This window comes from Dasypus novemcinctus, chromosome 16 (genome assembly GCF_030445035.2).
Source record: "Dasypus novemcinctus isolate mDasNov1 chromosome 16, mDasNov1.1.hap2, whole genome shotgun sequence".
NCBI classification, from domain to species: domain Eukaryota; kingdom Metazoa; phylum Chordata; class Mammalia; order Cingulata; family Dasypodidae; genus Dasypus; species Dasypus novemcinctus.
Window position 1 is genome coordinate 17,622,870 of NC_080688.1, and position 20,677 is coordinate 17,643,546.

General features: G+C 44.6%; 1 protein-coding gene and 1 long non-coding RNA gene across 4 annotated transcripts in view; both read right to left on the reverse strand.

Annotated features, from left to right (window-relative positions):
- LDLRAD4 (low density lipoprotein receptor class A domain containing 4) overlaps window positions 1–20,677 on the reverse strand; it is a 460,618-nt gene that overhangs the window by 256,295 nt on the left and 183,646 nt on the right. The window lies entirely within an intron of this gene.
- Window positions 16,259–17,727, reverse strand: LOC139436651 (uncharacterized). The gene is made up of 2 exons (XR_011645916.1): window positions 16,603–17,727; window positions 16,259–16,481 (listed from the first exon to the last, which is right to left on the reverse strand). It is a non-coding gene; the product is annotated as an uncharacterized lncRNA (long non-coding RNA).

Sequence of the window (20,677 nt, forward strand, 5' to 3'; positions counted from 1 at the left end):
AAAGTAAGAAGCAAGACAAGAGAAAATAGATAAAATGAACTTCATCAAAATTAAAAACTTTTGTACCTAAAAAAAAGTCAAGGGACACTATCAAGAAATTGAGAAGACAACTTACAGAATGGGAGAACATAATTGCTAAGCATATATCTGATTAGGGTTTAATATCCAGAATATATAAAGAACTGCTATAACTCAGCAACAAAAAGACAAATAATCCAATTAAAAACAGACAAAGAACTTGAATAGCCATTTCTCCTAGGAAGATATACAAATGCCCAATAAGCAAATGAAAGATGCTCAACATCACTGGTCATCAGGGAAATACAAATTGAAGCCACAGTGATATACTACTTCCCACCCACTAGGGTAGGGTGACCATTATTTAAAAAAAAAAACAGAATGTGGAGAAATAGGAACTCTTACACATTGTGGGTGGGAATGTAAAATGGTGCAGCCACTATTGAAATCGGTTTGGCAGAAAGTTGAAAAAAGAATTACCTGCATGACCCAGCAATCCTACTTCTTGGTATATACCTCCAAAAATTGAAAGCAGGGACTTGAGCAGGTATCTATACACCAATGTTTGTAGCAGCATTATTCACAATAACCAAGAGGTGGAAGCTATCCAGATGCCCATCAAATAGATGAGCAGATTAACAAAATGTGGTACATCATACAATGGAACAGTATCCAGCCATAAAAAGGAATGAAGTTCTGATACATGCAACAACATAGATTAACCTTGAAGACATCATGTTGTGTGAAATAGGCCAGACACAAAAGCACAAATATTATATTATTTCACTTACAAGAAACACCGAGAAGGAGCAAATTCCTAGGGAATGATAGTAATTTGAAGGTTACCAGGGAGAAAGTGAGGGATGGGAAAGAAGGAGCTATTGCTTAATGGGTTCAGAGTTTCTGTTTGAGGTGATGAAAACATTGAGGTAATGAATATTGGTGTTGGTAGCACAACATTGTGAGTGTAATTAACATTTTAGAATTGTACACCTGAAAATGGTTAAAATGGGAAATTTTGAGTTGTATATACATACCAAAATAAATGGTTTGAAAAACACTAATGTCACACTGGGCGCTACAAGAGTGCTGAGTGCTTTTTACATGATTCCTCATAACTATGTACATTTATTTTTCAACAAATACGGATCTAGCTGGTGAAATCCAGTCTCTCTGTCAGGGAATGGGGATATGTTGGTAATACAAGAGTCAGCGTTCCTTTTTTCACAAGGGTTGCGTTCTACATTTGAAATATATCCTTACAAATAAATTTTCCCACAGGTCAAAAGAGAGAGGGAGAGGTGAAAGAATTAACTTAGGAAACACTTACGCTGCAATATGTAATGCAAAACTTGGATATATTCTGGAACTAAGTGATAAAATACAGATAGTTTTTAAAAATGCAAGTTCCACATAGGATATAATAGGTTAATAGTTTGATCTATCAGTAGCTTAAAGTTTTCATATGTGTATCAGCAACAAATAAGAGACAAGGTTGGTTAATGATCCTTAGGCAAAGCCACTACAGATGGTAAGTTCTAGAATCCTCTAGAGTCAAGGAGAGATCCCGAGAGGGTGATTATGCATTCTGCACAGTATCCCTCGGGGGACCCCACAAGTCTCCCACTTGTCTTGGGGTGTAGCTTTCCCCTCCCGGGAACTTCTCAGCCCCTCACTACCAGGCCTCATCTGCGTTACAGAGGTGGCCCCACTATTCCCTGGTGAGAGAAAAAATGGTTTAATTATCTCACATTAAAAAGGTGAGAACCAAGAACAGGCGGAATCCAGCCCGTCATGGGCTGAACTCCTGGGGCGCTTGAAGGTAGGGGGTGAAAAAGGCAAAGCTCATTCCACTGACCTATCAGGGGCATGTTCTCAGAGATCCTCGCTCTGTGCACACAAAGAATGGAATAAGCACTGTCAGAACCATGGTGGGCACAGGCCCTTACAAATTTTGTCAAAACCTACAAAGTCGTATGGTGCAAAGTGTGAACCACAGTGTAAACTACAGACCATGGGTAGTAGCAGTGCTTCAATATTTGTTCATCAATTGTAACAACTGTACCACACTCGGGGAAGATGTGAGAGTAGGAGGGGGTGAGGTATACTGGAATCCCCTATATTTTCAATACAACTTTTTTGGTAATCTAATACTTGTTTTAAAATAAAGTTTTAAAAAACACTGCCATTGGATATAAACTTTAAAAAAAAATACTGTCTATAAAACACTGGGCAAAAGCACAGTTTTAGGCTAATTTCCATTGCTTGAAAAGGTAATCTACAGTCACAGCTCAGAATTTACAAAACCTAGAAAAACTAAAAACAGGAGGAGGAAAGAAGAGAAAGAAAAAGGAGAGGAAAAGAACAAAGGGGGTATGGAGGAAGTGCTATGGGTTGAATTGTCCAAAACTTGCATCTGGCCGTGTGCCTTATTTGGAATCAGGGTCTTGGCAGCTGTAATTAAGATGCAGTTCTTTTGGATTAGGGTGAGCCTTAAAAAGAGAGGGAAAGAGACAGAGACAAATACTCCCTGGGGAAGGCTATGTGAAGATGGACTTTGTTACAGCAGTCCCCGGAAACAAATACAAGGAAGACAAAAAGCTGCATCCTGACCACGCAAATCAGAAGGAAGGGCTGTAAGTTTCTGCATGCTCCACTGACCACTTTTTTCAATGCATGTGTTTTTTGTTTACAAAAATGGACTCATGCCTACCTATTTTTTTTAATATTTCTTAATATGCCACATTTAAATGAATCTAAGGTGATAATAATTGTAAGACACCATCACAACCAATTTTAACCGCAAGATATGATCAATTGTGAATCATTTTCCAGTTCTGGAGATGTGAAAATGGGGACATGTGCACTTCTGTCAGGAATTGAATCGTGTCCCCACAAAAAGACTGTTCATGTCCTCATCCCCCAGTCCCGTGGGTGTGAGTCCATTTATAAAGAGGATCATCGGAGATTTATTATTAGTTAAGCTGTGGACTCATCTGTGAATGGGCTCTTCGAAGATCATTTTTAGATAAGGCCAAACTAAATTAGGGTGAGCCTTCATCCATACGGATGGTGTCCTTACAAGCAAAGGAAATTTGGGCACAGAAGTCAATAGAGGGAGGGAAGCGGACTTGGCCCAGTGGACAGGGCGTCCGCCTACCACATGGGAGGTCCGCAGTTCAAACCCTGGGCCTCCTTGACCCATGTGCAGCTGGCCCATGCGCAGTGCTGATCCCCACGTAGGGGAACCCCACGCACAAGGAGTGCGCCCCGTAAGGGGAGCCGCCCAGCGCGAAAGTAAGTTCAGCCTGCCCAGGAATGGCGCTGCACACACGGAGAGCTGACATAACAAGATGATGCAACAAAAAGAGACACAGATTCCTGGTGCCGCTGATAAGGATAGAAAGGGTCAAAGAAGAACACACAGTGAATGGACACAGAGAGCAGAAACTGGGGGGGTGGAAGGGAAGAGAAATAAATAAGTAAATCCTTGAGAAAAAAAAAAGTCAATAGAGGAAAACAGATGTGGCTCAAGCAGTTGGGCTCCCATTTACCATATAGGAGGTCCAGGTTTTGATGCTCAGGGCATCTTGGTGAAGGCAGAAATAAAAAAGAAAACTTAAAAAAAAAAAAAGAAGCCATTAGAATCCAGAAGGCAGAAGAACGCAGAGGGCAGATGCAAGGAGAGCGCGATGATGGCCAGGTAATGGCAGATGCTGGGACACTACAGTCTAGGGAGAGAAAGTGAGCTCCACCAAAACTGTGATGCTGGACTTGTAGCCGTTAGGACTGTGAGGAATGAATTCCCATTCTTTAGATGACCCACTGCATGGTACTTGTCATGGCAGCCCTGGCAGACTGAGACCATCTCTGAAACATTTTCTACTAAATAAAAATGCCTTCCCAGCATTATATGAAAATGACTGTCTTTTGATATACAATGCCAAATGACCTCCAGAGATGTTCATTCATTCATTGTTTAATCAATATTTATCAAGCACCTACTTTGTGCCAAGGGCTGGATGTAGAAAAATTAGTGCAATGGGGACTAGTGCCTGCTCTCAGGAATTTGGGGAGACAGAAGCTCGTTAAGACTTGTACCAATATATCATGAATAAAACCAGGGTAAGAGATGTGGCAAGGCAAGGTCTGAGATGCACAGGTCAGCCCAGGTGACAACTTCTCTTTACAGCTGGACAGTTGTGACCATACCATTGGGCAGTGAGCAGGTCTTGGAGTTCTGGAGGGCCATCACCACCGTTAGAGGTCAGAGCCTTGGGCATAACATTGTACAGCCACCAAAGGGAGTACCAGGGCCTCTGGTACAGGTCAAAAAAGTCAGGTGGCCCATGCCAATTCTTAGAGGGGAGACACCTTGTCTTCAACTTTCCCTCCAATTACAGGGCAGCTGATCTATCAATACTGGATAAAGGGAAGCGGACTTTGCCCAGTGGTTAGGACATCCGTCTACCACATGGGAGGTCCGCAGTTCAAACCCCGGGCCTCCTTGACCCATGTGGAGCTGGCCCGTGCACAGTGCTGATGCGCGCAAGGAGTGCCGTGCCACGAAGGGGTGTCCCCGCGTAGGGGAACTCCATGCGCAAGGAGTGCGCCCCATAAGGAGAGACGCCCAGTGGGAAAGAAAGTGCAGCCTGCTCAAGAATGGCGCCGTGCACACGGCGAGTTGACACAGCAAGATAACGCATCAAAAAGAGACACAGATTCCTGTACCGCTGACCACAATAGAAGACAACTCGGCGGGGGGGGTGGGGGGGGTGGAGGGGAGAGAGATAAATAAATCTTTTAAAAAAATACTGGATAAAACTCTTTCAAGAGACAAGCATCACCATCAATTAACCCACTTTGATGACAAAGCTAAATTATTTGCATGTTTCTATCAATAAATGAAATGAGAGCAGCTCTGGATCTCACCCCCCAGGCTGGCCTTTCCACGTGAAGCCAACCGAATAAGGCAGGAGACAGAAAGGAGCTACACATGACAATGCACAATCTATGACAGCTACCACATGTCCCCAGTCCCGCCTCTCTCGCACATATTTTCAGGCTGTCCAAAATCACTTCAAAGGAAGAACAGTCCGAAGAAACTCTTAAAACCCAAACTCCATGTGCCTTGTTCATCCTGCCATCCCACAGCATGTCAGACCAGGTTAAATTTATGGGGGCATCTGGAAAGGCAGAGGCCAAAAACCTGTGTATTCGATGGCCATTAATAAACAGTCATGTTATTTTATTGCTGACTCAGTGTCTGGTCTCCAAAGGTCAAGGACTCGAATCCACTTTCACTTGACTCATTGCCCAATCCTGAGTGCCCTGGCAATAGTATTTCTATCCACAGACAGTTCGTCTCTGGAACACAGGCAGGCAGACTGGGGCAGAGGTAGCCTGAGAAGGAGGGGAGCGTCCCGGCACCATGAGCAACTGTGGGCTGCCTCCCACTCCATCGAGGCTCAGGAGTCTGCCCACCCCTGCTTGGTCTGCAGTTCTGGAAGCTCAGGCGGAGCGATGAAGCCCATCTGGGAATGCCTGCGCTGGCTGCATGATGGGAAGCATCTCCTCTAGTGCGCAAAATCACTGCGCGTTTCATGGCGTCACTGTGCAGAACCGTGCCAAGGGTCTGTACCATGCAGGACCTTCCACAGTCTCCTTGGTGGTTTGAGATTATTTACAAACCCCAAAAGGAGAAAGACTGTGCCTGTAAACTAGTCTACTCCTCAGGGAGCTATACCCTTTGACTGCATTAAATTCTGCACAGATGTCTTTGATTAGATTACCTGTTAAGATTAGAGCTTTTTGATTTGACTACATCAGGGGGTGTGACTCAGGTTGCATCCCCGTCCCCTTGGTGGGTCTGATGTAACATGGACACTCACTTAAGAAGATGCAAAGAGGAGAGAACTTTGTTATTTTTTTATCCTGCCATGTAACGGAAAGGAGAAGGCTCAAACAACTAACCCCAGTGAGAGATGGACCATTTGCCTGAGAGCTTACAGCTGACCTTGGGAAGAGAGCAGAGACTGATATAGGAGGCCCTGGGAGACAGGTGAGAAGGAGAAGAAGCTGGGCCCACGGAGCCTCAAGATGAGGGGAAGCCCAGAGGGGAAACTGAAACCCGGCAGAGATCGCCCGCCATCTTGCTTCACCATGTGGCAGCTGACTTTGGTGAGAAAGCACCTTTGATACTATCTGGAGTTGGATTTTCCACAGCCTTGGGACTGTAAACTTTGACCCCAAATAAATACCCTTTACAAAAACCAACAGATTTCTGGCTTTTGGCAGACCAAAACAGTCTTCAGAAAAGAAAATGCCAGGTAGCATTGCTCGAGCCAGTGCTTAACAGACATGGGTGCCCAGCCTCTAGTCCACAGGAAGTCAAGTAACTAGCTAAACCAGGACGCGCCACCTCGGCACAACTTCCCCAATTGCATTGCATGATCATGACCAGCTGGTGGGAGTGAGGCCCCCAGGCCCCTGGAGTTTCACCAGGTATCACCCGCCAAGACAGTGGGTCGAGAAGAATCCAGTGTCAAGGACAGCCCCTGTCTGGAAGGCCTGGGCAACATACTTCAAGAACAGTGCCCGGGTGTGTGGCTCCTGGTGGACAAGAGGGTGATACCCTCCACACTTTTACTCTGTCTAAAGAAAGGGCTGGAGGGCAGTCACATCTCCCAGCAGGAGGGTGCTCCCAGGACCCCCACTCTCGTCCTCAGTCAACACCAGCAGCAGGAACTGGCTCACAGGCTGGAAGCATGCCGCATCCGCAAGAAAAAGTTCTTCTCTTTCAAAAGCACCTTGGACTTGGTACTGACATCCAGAACAGAAAGCCTCGTGGCCCAGAGCCAACGATGACACTACTGCCATTGAAAGAGGTGGTTTCCATTCTCCAACCTGAACCCGGGATTTCAAGGCGATGGTCCATACTAGCCAAGGACACGGGTTTGGAGTCCAACAACCTGGGGACTAAGTCCAACTCTGCGTGAATACACTGCACTGCACTGTTTCTCTCAGTCTTGGTTTCTCCATCTAGAAAGTGGGTTTAATGTGACTTCTTTAGTGCAGTGCCGAGAGATGCAACAAGATGCATGGTCCACATATAATTAAATGTTAGTTAATGACAGTACATGCTATGATCATTATTGTTATTGTTACCACAGTTCATGAAAGAACAGGTGTGAACTCCAGTTAGGATGCGGGTTTCCCTGCCCCAGTGAGTCAGGCAGCCAGCTTCTCACAAGAGGAGGAGGAAGCCACGCTGCAGCTACTGTTACATCAGTTACATTTCTCTCGCCTGCATTTTCTTTCTTTACTTACATAACCTAAAATTAGATTTGTGATTTCAGTTCTCTGCCTATTCTTCCTTTTTTAAAAGCAATTTTATTGAGATATATTCACATACCATACAAGTCATCCAAATTGTGTAATCAATGGCTTTTAGTATAATCACAATGTTGTGCATTCATCACAAAAAACTGTAGAACAATTTCATTTCTCTGAAAAGAACTGCTACACCCTTTAGCAGTCACCTCTCAGTCTCACTATCCTTCCCCAGCCCTACATAACCACTAACCTAAGTCCATCTTTATAAATTGATTTATATTTACATTTTACATAAGTGGAATCATACAATATGCAGTACTTTGTGTCTGGTTTCTTTCACTTAGCATACTGTTTTTATCTGATATTAACATCTCGTAACATTAACATATATTTGTTCAGTTTCAAAGAAAAACAGTCATATATGCAATATTACCATAGTCATATTTCACATGAGATTTTACTATGCTATACAGTCCTGTGCTACACTTTTTAGCTTTCCTTCTAGTAATATATATGACCTTAGACTTTCCCTTTCAACCACTGTCATAGCCATATAATAGCACTGCTAGTTACAAACACTATGCTGTGCTTCCACTTGTTCTATTCATTTCCAAAGATTACCACACATGCTTTTTACCCATTCTGCACAGGTTAACCCTCAGCTTCTGCATGTGTTTCAGAACTATCGCAGACAGTGGAGACATGTCATAAAATAGGTCCTGCACTTGCAACAATTATTTTTAAAAACTGTAAACATACATGAAAAATAACGAAGCCCCGCCTGTTCTGGGGGAGGCTTGCGTAAGGACAGCTCCCAGCACAGCAGGAGCTGTTTTCTGTCCACGAAGTTGAGCGGAGCTCCCTGCAGGCGGGGGCGGTCCGGCTCTGGCCAGGAGCACCGGGTGTGGGCAGAGGAAGGCGGGGAAGGGGACGGCCAGGGCAGGGCCCAAGGCTGCGTGGGCGCGAGGCGGCCAAGGTCCTGGCAGCCCCGCGCTGGGCCTGGACACCGAGTCCTGAGAGGGGCTGCCAGCTGCCCTGTGCAGACAGAGCTGTGGAGCAGCAAGTCCACGGACGGGAAGAAGTGCTAGCAGCGTATTCCACCCATCGGTCCTGGGAACAGCTCCTCGGAGGGTCTCTAAGACACCGCTCAACCCTGCAAGACACCAGCCCGGAAGGAGCAGAGCTGGACACCACCGGCCTCTTAGTAGGAGACTTGAGGAACAAATAAGAGTTCTTTTTCATGCTGCACTAGCCACCGGCAGGGGGAGGGGAAGGGGCAGGGCCACAAGCAAGAACAACCAACAAAAACCAAGAATCCTTGTCTCCGGCCTCTTCTGCTCATGTTTCACTCATCAGACTCACAATCAGCAACCTGTCTGTGTGTCCATGTGTTTGTGTGCCCATGCATCTGTGTGTCTGTGTGCCCACGTGTCCATGTGTTACTGTGTCCGCGTGTCCACGTGAGTCCAGATATCTGTGTGTCTGCGCATCTGTGTGCCTAGGTGCCTGCGTGCCCACAAGTCTGTGCATCCATGTGCTTGTGTGTCCACATGTCTGTACATCCATGTGTCTGTGTGTCTGCTGGGGAGGAGGGTACGTCCAGGTGATCTCTTGCTCTCTTTAACCCACAGTCCACTCTCCTACCATCCTGGGATTCTTGTACAGCAAACATTGCTTTAAGGTCATATATTTCCCATGTACTTTCTTTGAGAAGTAAAAATATATTAAGACCAATTAAAATGGATTTCATTTTCTCTTCAGGTCCTATAACCTTTGGAAGACACACTGCCCCACGGGTTTCTGTGAAGCAGTAAGACGCCCCATTATTGAAAGACAATGACAAGGTCAAGTTGCAGGTATGCAGAATCATACAATTGTACAGCTCACCAGCAGAAGGGGCTCTTAGCGATCATTTTCTACCCATTCCATAGAGACCACCAGGGCACAGAACCACACAATGTAAGGACTGACAATACACATCGTACCACCATTTGTCCCCAAGGTCAACACTTAAAAGTCTTAATATCCATTCTCAGATACACTTTTAATAATAACAACGACAATGAACATTATTAAAGAAATAATACATCTTAATCCCAGTATACTAAATTCTATAGGACGTGCACAGTTGATTTTGCTCACTATAAGAAACAGTTATTAATATTATTGACCCATTACTTGTATAAAATATTTTCACTTTTACTTAAAAAGAGAAAATTTCAAAGATATAGATGAGTGAGTACAAGAGAATAAAAATCACCTTGAACACTGTCCCTCGGAAGTAGTCACTACCACCATTTTTATACATGTCCATCTATAAGGTCTTTGTTCTTTGGATATAAAAGAGGGGGTATTATCCTCTAAATATTGTTTTCTGATCTATTTTTTCACTTAAAAACATAAGCCTTTCTGCAGGCCATGAAATAGTCTTCTCGAACATCATTTTCAGTACCTACAGGTACTTCACTGTAAGGATGTACTATGGTAATTGAAGCCACAGGTACTGCAGAAAAGCATATTCTTCCATCGAACCCATTCCCGTGGGCGTGAGCCCTTCTGATGAGGTCACGTAAGTTAAGGTGTGGCCCAGTCCAACCCAGAAGGATCCGAATCCTGTTACTGGGGTCCTTTATAAGAGGAACAATATTCAGACAGAGAGAGAGCCATAGAAGCCAGAGGCTGAAGTCAACAGATGCCGGGGGAGAGGGGAGAGACCAGGAGAGCAGCCCTGTGGCTTGCCGTGTGATGGAGCAGCCAGGGTCCCTGGCAGCTGGTCTCCAGGGAGAAAGCGTCACCGTGTTGACGCCTTGATTTGGACTCTTTCCCGGCCTTAAACCGTGAGCAAATAAATTCCCATTGTTCAACCCAATCCATTTCATGGTATTTGCTTGAGCAGCCCAGGAAACTAAAACATGTACTATCATTATTGAATCTGTTCTTCATGGACTGGTTCATTATATTTCAATAATACCATTTTTCTAAAGTTTGATTATCCCAGCCAGTGAATGAGCAGTTCCTTCTGACCTCCTGTTACCTGCAAATTTGAGGAGCATACTTTCCATCACCTTCACCCGAGTTCTTGATCAAAGCCTTGAGATATAATCTCCTTCCTGATAGACATTTATCTATTTATCAACACACTTAGGGTTCACCAATTAGGAAATTAAATTATGGACGAGACCCCAAGTCACCACAAATATCTGGTGTTCCATTCAGTCATTCAATAGATGTTTACTAATGGCTGCCTCTATAAACAGTACTGACCTAGGAGCTATAAAAATGTCTGCAAAGTGGTAGTGATACTTACATAAATAAAAATAATACACCGAGATTTGGCATCCCAAAAGTTAGAATGTTTTAAAACTAAAAAGCTAAGCAATTTTAAATTTTCATAAATCAATTTAAAAAATTCCCTGCAGTGCCAAAAACTTGTTTTGAAAATGTCTCTAAATTATAAAAATTGTTCAAGTCACTAGAGACAAAAATCCTATAATTCAAGATTCAGTTATTGGTCAAATATTATTGCTAAGTAGTAAGTGTCTGAAAATGAGCTGTTTATAGTAAAAGCACAAATTCAGGTCACAGGAACCAGAGGAACAGCTTTGGTTTTGCAGAAACGCCAACAAGCTGTGCCTGACTTCTGCTCGGAAACAGAGGAAACCCATGCAATCGCAAATGAAAAGGAACTAATTGCTGAAATCCTTATGAGAAAAGTTGGAAGAAAAGGACGAAGCACATTTTTAGTCCATATCTTTTTAAAAGGCAGTATTTAATGTTGGAAATACCATGAAAAGTGCATCAGATGTTCCCATTTTAAGTGAGAAGAGGCAAAGTATGGCGGGATTAAAAACCGATTTGGCAACACGCCGCCAGTGCTGATTTCCATTGCTATTTTGTTATAAAGTTGTACCAGGATGAAGGCAAACTACCCTTGAAAATTGTAATGTGAGATGAGCCCATAAACCTCAGGGAAGTGTGAGGATAAATTCCAAAATGAACTGGCGGTGACGTTACCTGCCAGAAGGCACATTTTGGAAGAACACGCTAAAGAGAAATATCCTTGGCATGACTTGAGGTTGGTCCAGTTGAGAAAAAGAGAAACGGGGCTGAAGCAGACCCTGTTTTCCCACACTTCTGACCCCAAATGGCTGTGCTCTGAATCTGAGCGACAAAGCTCAGAGTGGGGAGGCTGAGCAATTTTTCTTCCTTTTTTTATGTCCTTCAACCTCTGTGAGGAGGCGGCACAGGCTCCAAGACCCACAGCTCATCGGGTGGAGCCATTTCCTCTCCTTTTAGACTTCTTTAGTTTCACATTTTTCAGGGACTGGCAGCAAGAAGCCCTCAGCCACCCTCAGCTGTTTCTCTCATACTTTTACCAACATGTTTGAGCAATGTACTCACAAAGTGCCAAAAAATATGGAAAGTAAAGTTCAGGAACTGACCTTGACTGTATGAGTCCATCCAGTGGACTCAATGTTTGGAAACTGGACAATTTTTTTAAAAGCAACAATTCAAAACAAGACACTTTAAAATTACTAAGTATATAACAAGCAGAAGGTCCTAAAATGAACAGACACTTCCTGGATTCTGCTTCCCTGTGGGGTAAACAGTGGGACCAGACTCCAACCACATAGGACAACGAGCGCAGTGGCGACATGTCCCACAGATGCCCGGACACAAGACCCTCTGTGGCCATCTTGTGCCCCCCCTAGCCTGGGCCCTTGCCAGTCCCTCTTTCCCTGGATCCGCTATGGCTCTCTACCTCCCATTACGTAGAGGGTCCCTGTCAGAAAGCCATGCCCCCTTCCTGTCGTATCTCCTTCCCCTACTTTATTATCTGTAAGATTTAGATTGCTACTGGAAACTGCATGACAGATGTACTTCTTTTAAGCTATTGTTGGGTGAAAAGTCCCCCACAAAAGCCACGTTCAGATCCCAACCCCTGGCCCCCTGGGTGTGCACCCACTTATCAATAGGACCTTTGAAGAGTTATTAGTTGAGCTGTGCCCAAACTGAAGGAGGTGGGCCTTAATACAAGATGGCGGAAGTCCTTACAAGCAAAGGAAACTGGACACAGAAAGAGAAGCCATGGGGAGCAGCCAGAGCCGGAGGTCAGCAGAACCCGGAGAGAAAGGAGAAGTCGCCATCTTGTGCCCTGCCATGTGGCAGAAAGCCAAGCACCCAGGATGGGTGGCAGCCAGCCCCACACCCCACAGTCTTCTGGGAGAAAGCACAGCCTTGATGACACCTCGCTTTTGAACTTCTCCACACCTCAAAACTGGGAGCCAATAAATTCCCGTTCTTTAAGCCAACCCATTTGTAGGGCATTTTCAGTAGCTGGAAAACTAAAATACCTTTCTTCCCAGGCAGTGTGTAAATTCCAAGAATGCAGGGCTAGCTATGTCCTGTTCACCCCAGGAGCCCAGTTGCTACTGCAGTGCCTGGAATACAGCAAGTACCCGATCAACGGTTGATGAATAAATCAATCTAGAGCAGGCCACGGCCACTCCTCCTCTATCCTTAAACCAAGCAAGTCTTCCTGCCGGTCAGAGTGAGTGCACAAGGAGAGAGCTGCTCTCAATCCCGACCCGCCTCCAAGTGCACATGTGGACACAGCTGAGTTTTTTGTCTCGTGTCCAGCCATGGGCACCCACAGTAAGTACTCTTTTCACCTTCCGTGTTGCTGCATTTTGAGGCATCTCGTCAGCTCACCTATGAGAAAGGTACATAAACAGCTGGACCCCCCGGTGCCAACCAGTCTGGGCTCCACCTCCATGTATCAATGGGGTGTGCAAGAGAGAACAGGAGCGCGGATTGGGTTTCCAATGTGTCCTAGCTTCGTGGGCAATGTAGCCATGAATTTTGCCAAGTCCAAATTCCTACTAGAAACAGGTTTCCAGCATCTTAAAGGGACATAGGGAGGTATATAAAATGTCCTTATGGCGCTTTCCCCCCTCACTTTTTTTTTTCTTTATTTTTAAAGAAGCTTTAGATTACATGAATGAAAGATGGAAAAATATAGGGGGATTCCCATATACTCCACCCCCACCCCCTTCCCCTCTTTCCCCCATTAACGACGTCTTTCATTAGGGGGTACATTTGTTACAATTGATGAACACATATTGAAGCATTGTACTAACCATGGTCTAGAGTTTACATTGTGGTTTACACTCAGCACTGCACAATTTCATAGGTTTTTGACAAATTGTATAATGGCCTGTATCTGTCATTGAAATATCATGCAGAAAATTCCAAGGTCCCCCAAATTCCCCATGTTACACTTATGGCACTATTTTATGCACAGAAATACAATCGCCATGTCTTGCATGCTTCCCTCTCTCTCTTTTTTTTTCTCTTGTCCACATTGGAAAATAACTTACTCATACATAGGCAACCTCTAAGGGGCTGCGGTGAGCACAAGTATGCATGATACGGGAGTGCTGCCCTGAAAAGCTGGCCCTCAGGGAAGCGATGCAGCATTTCACCAAATGAAATGCATTCCTCTTCTGTAAGTCACATGACTGTTCCATTCCCCATGCCAAGCCCAGGGCTGGCATCAGATTCAATAAATGCCAATAGAAGGACGAACGCTGGTGGGCTCTGCAGGCCCAGGAACTTGTTTGCATCAAGCAGCTTGACAGGAACAAGACCTGGAACCTAAACTGCCTGCCAGCCCGCAGACTTGAATCTTATTTCTTCCTTGTCAAATATAGCAAAAATTGTATTTAAATGGTAAGTATGTAATAAAGATTCTCCCTGTTGGGGAACTCGGTCTTCAAAGGAGTACTTCTGGCACAATTCATCGTGTGGGATTATTAAGTTCATCTTACAAGGCCTACACAATAAGGAGAGGTTTGCTTTGCACTGTTGGTTTAACAAGGGAACTGGAAAGCATATATTCACGTGAATTTACCCCGTAAATGTCAAAAGGCCAACGTCACTCAAACACTCCTCACGCCTCTTTGGGAAATGCTCTCAGAGGTGCCAGACATGAATCACAGACAGTGGGTTGAGTTTTCAGAGGCAGCTGAAATCCACGTGCGGGCTGAGTTTTGTAAAGAAGGCGAGTCAATGGCCAGCAACCCCTCGTGCCCTACGTCCTGTTTGGAGGGGCACCGGGAAGCCTGTAAAATTATCACAAGCATTGCTCACAGGTTCCCACATATCCAGCCCACCTGAGTGCTGCACCCACACAAATGCACGCATTTCCCCAAGACTCTTTCACCACTATTATTCCCTGCTATGGAGGAAGAAAATGAGGACAAAAGGTTCAAGTTTCTTACCCAAAGGCAGGCAGGATAGTAAGTGGCATTCTGGGTCTGAAGCTGCATGTGTTTAACCACATTCTGTCCTACCTCTGTGACAAAATATACGCAACTTAAGATGACTGCTTCTGTGGCTGTTTGAAATTATTTTATGAATCGCGAAGAGAGATTATATTTGGGGGCTGGTCCATTCCTGTGGGTGTGAGACTTTTTCAACCCAACTACCTCAATGAGGCATGACTAAGGTTGAGTCTCCGCCCTCTTGCTCAGTCTGATTTTAAAAAAACAAAACAAAACAAAAAAACAGAGACACAGGAAAAGAGCGCTCTGACATTGTTTTTATCCTGCCACGTAACAGAAAGGAGAGGCTCAAGGATCTGAGGTTCCGGAGAGAGATGAGCCAGCCTGAGAGCTTGCAGCTAAAGTCGGGAAGAAAGCAGGGCCAGCCAAGCCTGAGTGAAGGGGCCCAGTAAGAGACAAACTCTATGCCCGGCGGCCTCAGCTGAGCTCTGGGAGATGGTACGGCCAGAGGCGAAGGCAAACACCGGGCAGAGATTGCGTGCCATCTTGCGTCAACAAGTGGCAGCTGACCGTGAGAAAACCTCTTATGTGTCTTGAGTTGAACTTTTCACGGTCTTGGAACTGTAAGCTGTTACCCCAATGAAGACATTTCCAGATTTTGCACTGGCACCCCTTTTGACTAATATAGCTTCTAGGATCAAGACTGATTTGGAGATCATTATATGGGATACGTGTGACTGTGTTTGGGGTGGGTGGGAAGAGCTCTTTCCTCCATAACAGAGGGAACTTCTCCGTTAGACCCCCTTAAAGGGGCGGGGTCTTGCCCTCTCATTGGTGGACTAAGGAGTATATGGGCTCAGCCTCGCATGGTGGTAGACACTTGATACTTATCAGACCAATCTCCCAGGGAGAGGAAAAACACTAAACAAACAATCAAGCAATATCCCCTCTGCCCTCCACACACACACTGCCTGAAAACATTTACCCCATTTGTCTTGCTACTGAATTCCCATGAATGACAATTACCACCAAGTCTTCTATTAAAGCACAGTTCTGCCTAGTGTGGCCTTCTCAACATCGTGCAAAGACCAAGAGGACCCCGTGAGCTGGGGAGGCGTGGAGGGAGGACTGGCTCTTCGTGGTGTGGGTCTGGGCTGCCCTGGCCAGCCCCAGGCTCCCAGAATGAAGGGGCTGCCCTGTTGTTTCCAGCACACTTGGCCAATAAAGACCCCAAACTCAGTTCCGGGTAAAGGTGAACCTTTGCTAACAACTGCAGTCATCCTCTAGGGAGGCTGATGGCAGGGGCTGGGCTGAATGGACAGACACAGAGAAAAGAGGGTACACAAGGATGAGTTTGTAGAGTTCTGCTAACGTCAAAGGCCACCCAAAGACCACCAGGACAGACCTACCACGCAGGCACCCTTCCCTAAATCCCTTCTCCTGGGTAAGCCCTGCAGGTCTGTAGGTGGAAAAAAGTCTGAGGGAGGACATTGGATGGTATCGCCTCTACTTCAAGTCTGCAGTCACTCTGGAGGGACAAGGGTGTGGTCCATTTCCCCCCACTGGTCTATCTATTTGAAGATATCTATTACATATTCAACAGCTGCTGCTCATGGAACCTTCTTTTTTTTTTTTTTTTGGGTGAAACACGAACTCTTTATTTTTATCAGCAACAGGCTCTCAAGCACAGAAGCTATAATAGCAGGAAAGACTGCAGCACCTGGTACAGTATCTAGGACACAGAATTGCACAATACAAAAGTGATACCAGGGAGTAGATGTGGCTCAAACCATTGAGTGTCGGCCTCCGACATGGGAGGTCCCTGTTCGGTTCCGGTGCCTCCTGAAAAAACAAAAATAAACCAGCAAAACAAACGAAAGAACTCCGGGAAGTCAATGTGCCTTAGTAGTTGAGCGCCAGCTTCCTACATAATAGGTCCCGGGTTCATATAGGACAAGGTTACCTGGGTGAGGGTTATGTTGGGACTTTTCTGTTTGGTGTTTGTATTCTTGCAACTATCCTGAAAATTTGAAATTATTTCAAAGTAAAAAGTTCCTCCCCCACCCCCCCCACCCCAAAGAGCACCGAGTGATTACTTGCCCCGGAAACAGAATTTGGGTGGTGGAAGCACCGGCAATTTTCTGGAACCTTCTTTTCACTCGTATCACCCTTTAGTCCTTTTACTTACTAGTCTTGATTTTTAGAGAAGTTTAGGTTTATAGAAAAACTGCACAGAAAGTATAGTCCCATTAAGTACACAATTGTCTGTAGGGATTTTGTAGTCATTCTTTATAAAGTGAAGGAAGTTGCCCTCTATTCCTAGTTTGCTTAGAGTTTTTATCCTGATTGAGTATTGGATTTTGTCAAATGCTTCTTCTAAATCTACTGAGGTGATCATAGGATTTTTTCCTTCTTTAGCTTCTTGATGTGATGGTTTATAATAAATTGATTTCAAAATGTTGAAACAGACTCTCGATACCTGGAATAAATCCCACTTGCTCATGGTGCATATTTCTTTTTATACATTGTTGGAGGCGACTTGTTAGTATTTTGTTGAGGGTTTTGCATCTATATTCAAGAGCATGTTCATCTATAATGTTCATTTTTGTAAGATTTCTGTCTGGTTTTGGTATTAGGATAATACTGGCCTCATTAGGAAGCATTCCTCTGCTTCTGTTTTCTGGAAGAGACTGTACTGAACTGGTATCATTTCTTGTTTAAATACTCGGTAGAATTCACCAGTGGAACCATCTGGACCTGGTACTTTGCGTTATGTTTTATTTCTTTAATAGGTGATAGGCCTATGCAGATGACCTATTTCTCTTTGTGTGGGTTTTGGTAGATTGTGTCTTTCAATGAATTTGCCCACTTTTTTTGTGGACACAGTTGTTCACAATATTCCTTCATTACCGTTTTGATGCCAATGGGATCATGTAGCAGTTTGATATTATTTATGAATTCCAAAAAGAAATATAGATTATGTTTGTAAATTGGTTGGTTCTTCTGCATGATAACCCTTTGACTGTATTAATTCAGCTGAGACATCTTATTAAATTATGTTAAGATTAAGGCTCTAATCCAACCACGTCATTAGATGCAACTCAGCATCGAGTCCCAGTCCCCTTGGGCTGATAAAACAGACTCTCGGGAAACGGACTTTGGCCCAGTGGTTAAGGCGTCCGTCTACCACATGGGAGGCCCGCGGTTCAAGCCCCGGGCCTCCTTGACCCATGTGGAGCTGGCCATGCGCAGTGCTGATGCACGCAAGGAGTGCCCTGCTACACAGGGGTGTCCCCCGCGTAGGGGAGCCCCACGCGCAAGGAGTGCACCCATAAGGAGAGCCGCCCAGCGCGAAGGAGGGAGCAGCCTGCCGAGGAATGGTGCCGCCCACACTTCCCGTGCCGCTGACGACAACAGAAGTGGACAAAGAAACAAGACGCAGCAAAAAGACACAGAAAACAGACAACTGGGGGAGGGGAGGGGAATTAAATAAATAAAAATAAATCTTAAAAAAAAAAAACAGACTCTCACACAGAAGTAGACCCACAGAAGCAGATACACAGGAAGAGAGAGTACTCCATAGACACCGCCCTGGGAAGAGAGGTGAGCCTCAGAGTCTACAGCCGGCCTTGTGGAGAGAATGAGCAGCTGAGCCTAGAAAGAAACGAGCCTCAGGGAGAGAGATGAGACTTATCCCAGTCTACAGGTAAGCTCAGAAGCCAGGACCACAGAGCCTTAAGAGGAAGGAAAAAGCTGAACCCTTGCAGACAACACCTGTCATCTTGCATCAACACATGGCAACAGACATTGGGTGAGAAAGTACCTCTTATGGTACCTTGAGTTGGACTTTCCAGGGCCTGGTAACTCTAAGCTTCTATCCCCAATAAATACCCTTTATAAAAGCCAACAGAGTTCTGGTATTTTGCATCAGCACCCCTTTGGCTAACTACTATATTAATAGATCAGTACTGGTGAACCCTCATCCATTTCTGATATCTATAATTTGTGTCTTTTCTCTATTGTTCTTCATTAGCCTGGCTAGAGGTTTTGTCAATTATTGCTCTTTTCCAAAAATCAGCTTTATTAATTTTCTCTATTTCTAATCTATTTCTCTTCTTATACTTACTTTGCATTTAATTTGCTCTTTTTTCTCTAGTTTTCTAAGGTAGAAGTTTAAATGACTAATTTTAGAGCTTTCTTTTCTTCTACGATATGCATTCAATGCTATAATTTTCCCTGTGAGCACTGCTTTTGCTACACCCTACCCATTTTGACAAGCTGTATTCTCACTTTCATTTAGTTCAAAATAACTTTTAATTTCTCTTGAGACATCTTTTTTGACCCATGTGTTATACAGAGGTGGTTTGTCTAATCCCCTGATATTTGGGGATTTTTCAGCTGCCTGGTTCATTCCTAATATAATTGCATTATGGTTTGAGAGCATACTTTCTATGATTTCTATTCTCTAAAATTTTCAAGGTGTGTGGTATAGGCCAGCATGTGAGGTATCTTGATGAACGTCCCATGTGAGCTTGGAGAAAAATGTGTATTCTGCTTTGGGTTGAAGTATCTATAAACGTCAATTAGGTCCAGGTGATTGATTGTGCTGTTCAGTCTAGTCCATCCTCACTGATTTTCTGCCTGCTGGATCTGACAGTTACTGGAAGAACACTGCTGAAGTCTCCAGCTCTAACGGTGGGTTTCTCTCTTTCTCCTAGCAATGGCTGGGAGTCACCAGTTTCTCCTCACGTACTTTACACACCATTGTTAGATGCTACACATTCAGGATTATGTAGTCTTCTGAAGAAGTGACCCCCTTATCATTAAGTAATGCCCCTCTTTACCTCTGATAATTTGCCTGGCTCAGAAGTCAGTTTTGTCTGAAATTACTATAGCTACTCCAGTTTTCTTCTGGTGTTAGCATGTTTCTCCATCCCGTCATTTTTAATCTAGCTGTGTCCTTCTACTTATTTATTTTTAATAGAATATCCTATTTATTCTTGTGGGATTGCACCCAGCTTTGCATCTGAACTGGTAACTATTTTACAGTAAATCCAATGCAGCAATAACCCTCATGTGTGTCCCTCTGCTTAGGACAATCATCCAGGCTGAATTTCTTGATTCCCAGCTTCCTTCTGCACCTCTCTCCTCGATGGGCAATGGGCTTGATTCTCCACATGGCTGCTGTGAACAGTGAGTTTTGAAGGGACAGTTCTCCTGCTCCTCCTTCTTCTTTTAACCACTTTAGTAAGAAAGCCTTGTCCGTGGAAGTAGCTAAATAATGATTCCATGGCGGCGAACTTGGCCCAGTGGTTAGGGTGTCCATCTACCACATGGGAGGCCCACGGTTCAAACCCCGGGCCTCCTTGACCCGTGTGGAGCTGGCCCATGCGCACTGCTGATGCGCGCAAGGAGTGCCGTGCCATGCAGGGGTGTCCCCCGCATAGGGGAGCCCCACACGCAAGGAGTATGCCTGTAAGGAGAGCCACCCAGCACGAAAGAAAATGCAGCCTGCCCAGGAATGGTGCCGCACACATGGAGAGCTGACACAACAAGATGACATAACAAAAAGAAACACAGATTCCTGTGCCACTGACAACAAGAGAAGCAGACAAAGAAGACGCAGCAAATAGACACAGAGAACAGACAACCGGGGTGGCGGGGGGGAAGGGGAGAGAAATAAATAAATAAATCTTTAAAAAAAATAATGATTCCATTATGATGGGACATTGATGAATAAACGAATGGACAAGATCATGAATAGCGGGAAAGTATTTCACCAGGCATTTCAAGTCAGGTAGAAACAGCATGAGTTTATTTTACTTTTTTTGGAATTTCAATGCACAGGCAAATATTGATGTTCTGTTTAGGAGCTGTGACAACAGAATGTGGAAAAGAATGTCAGAGTAAGCAGTGCCTTTGAAAGTCTCTCTTGTTTGCAATTAAATCTACTATAAAGTGGGAGACATATACTCAAGCATCTCCAAGATTAGGAATGAAGATTACATCTGATATGTCCCAGGACCATATTATGTTTT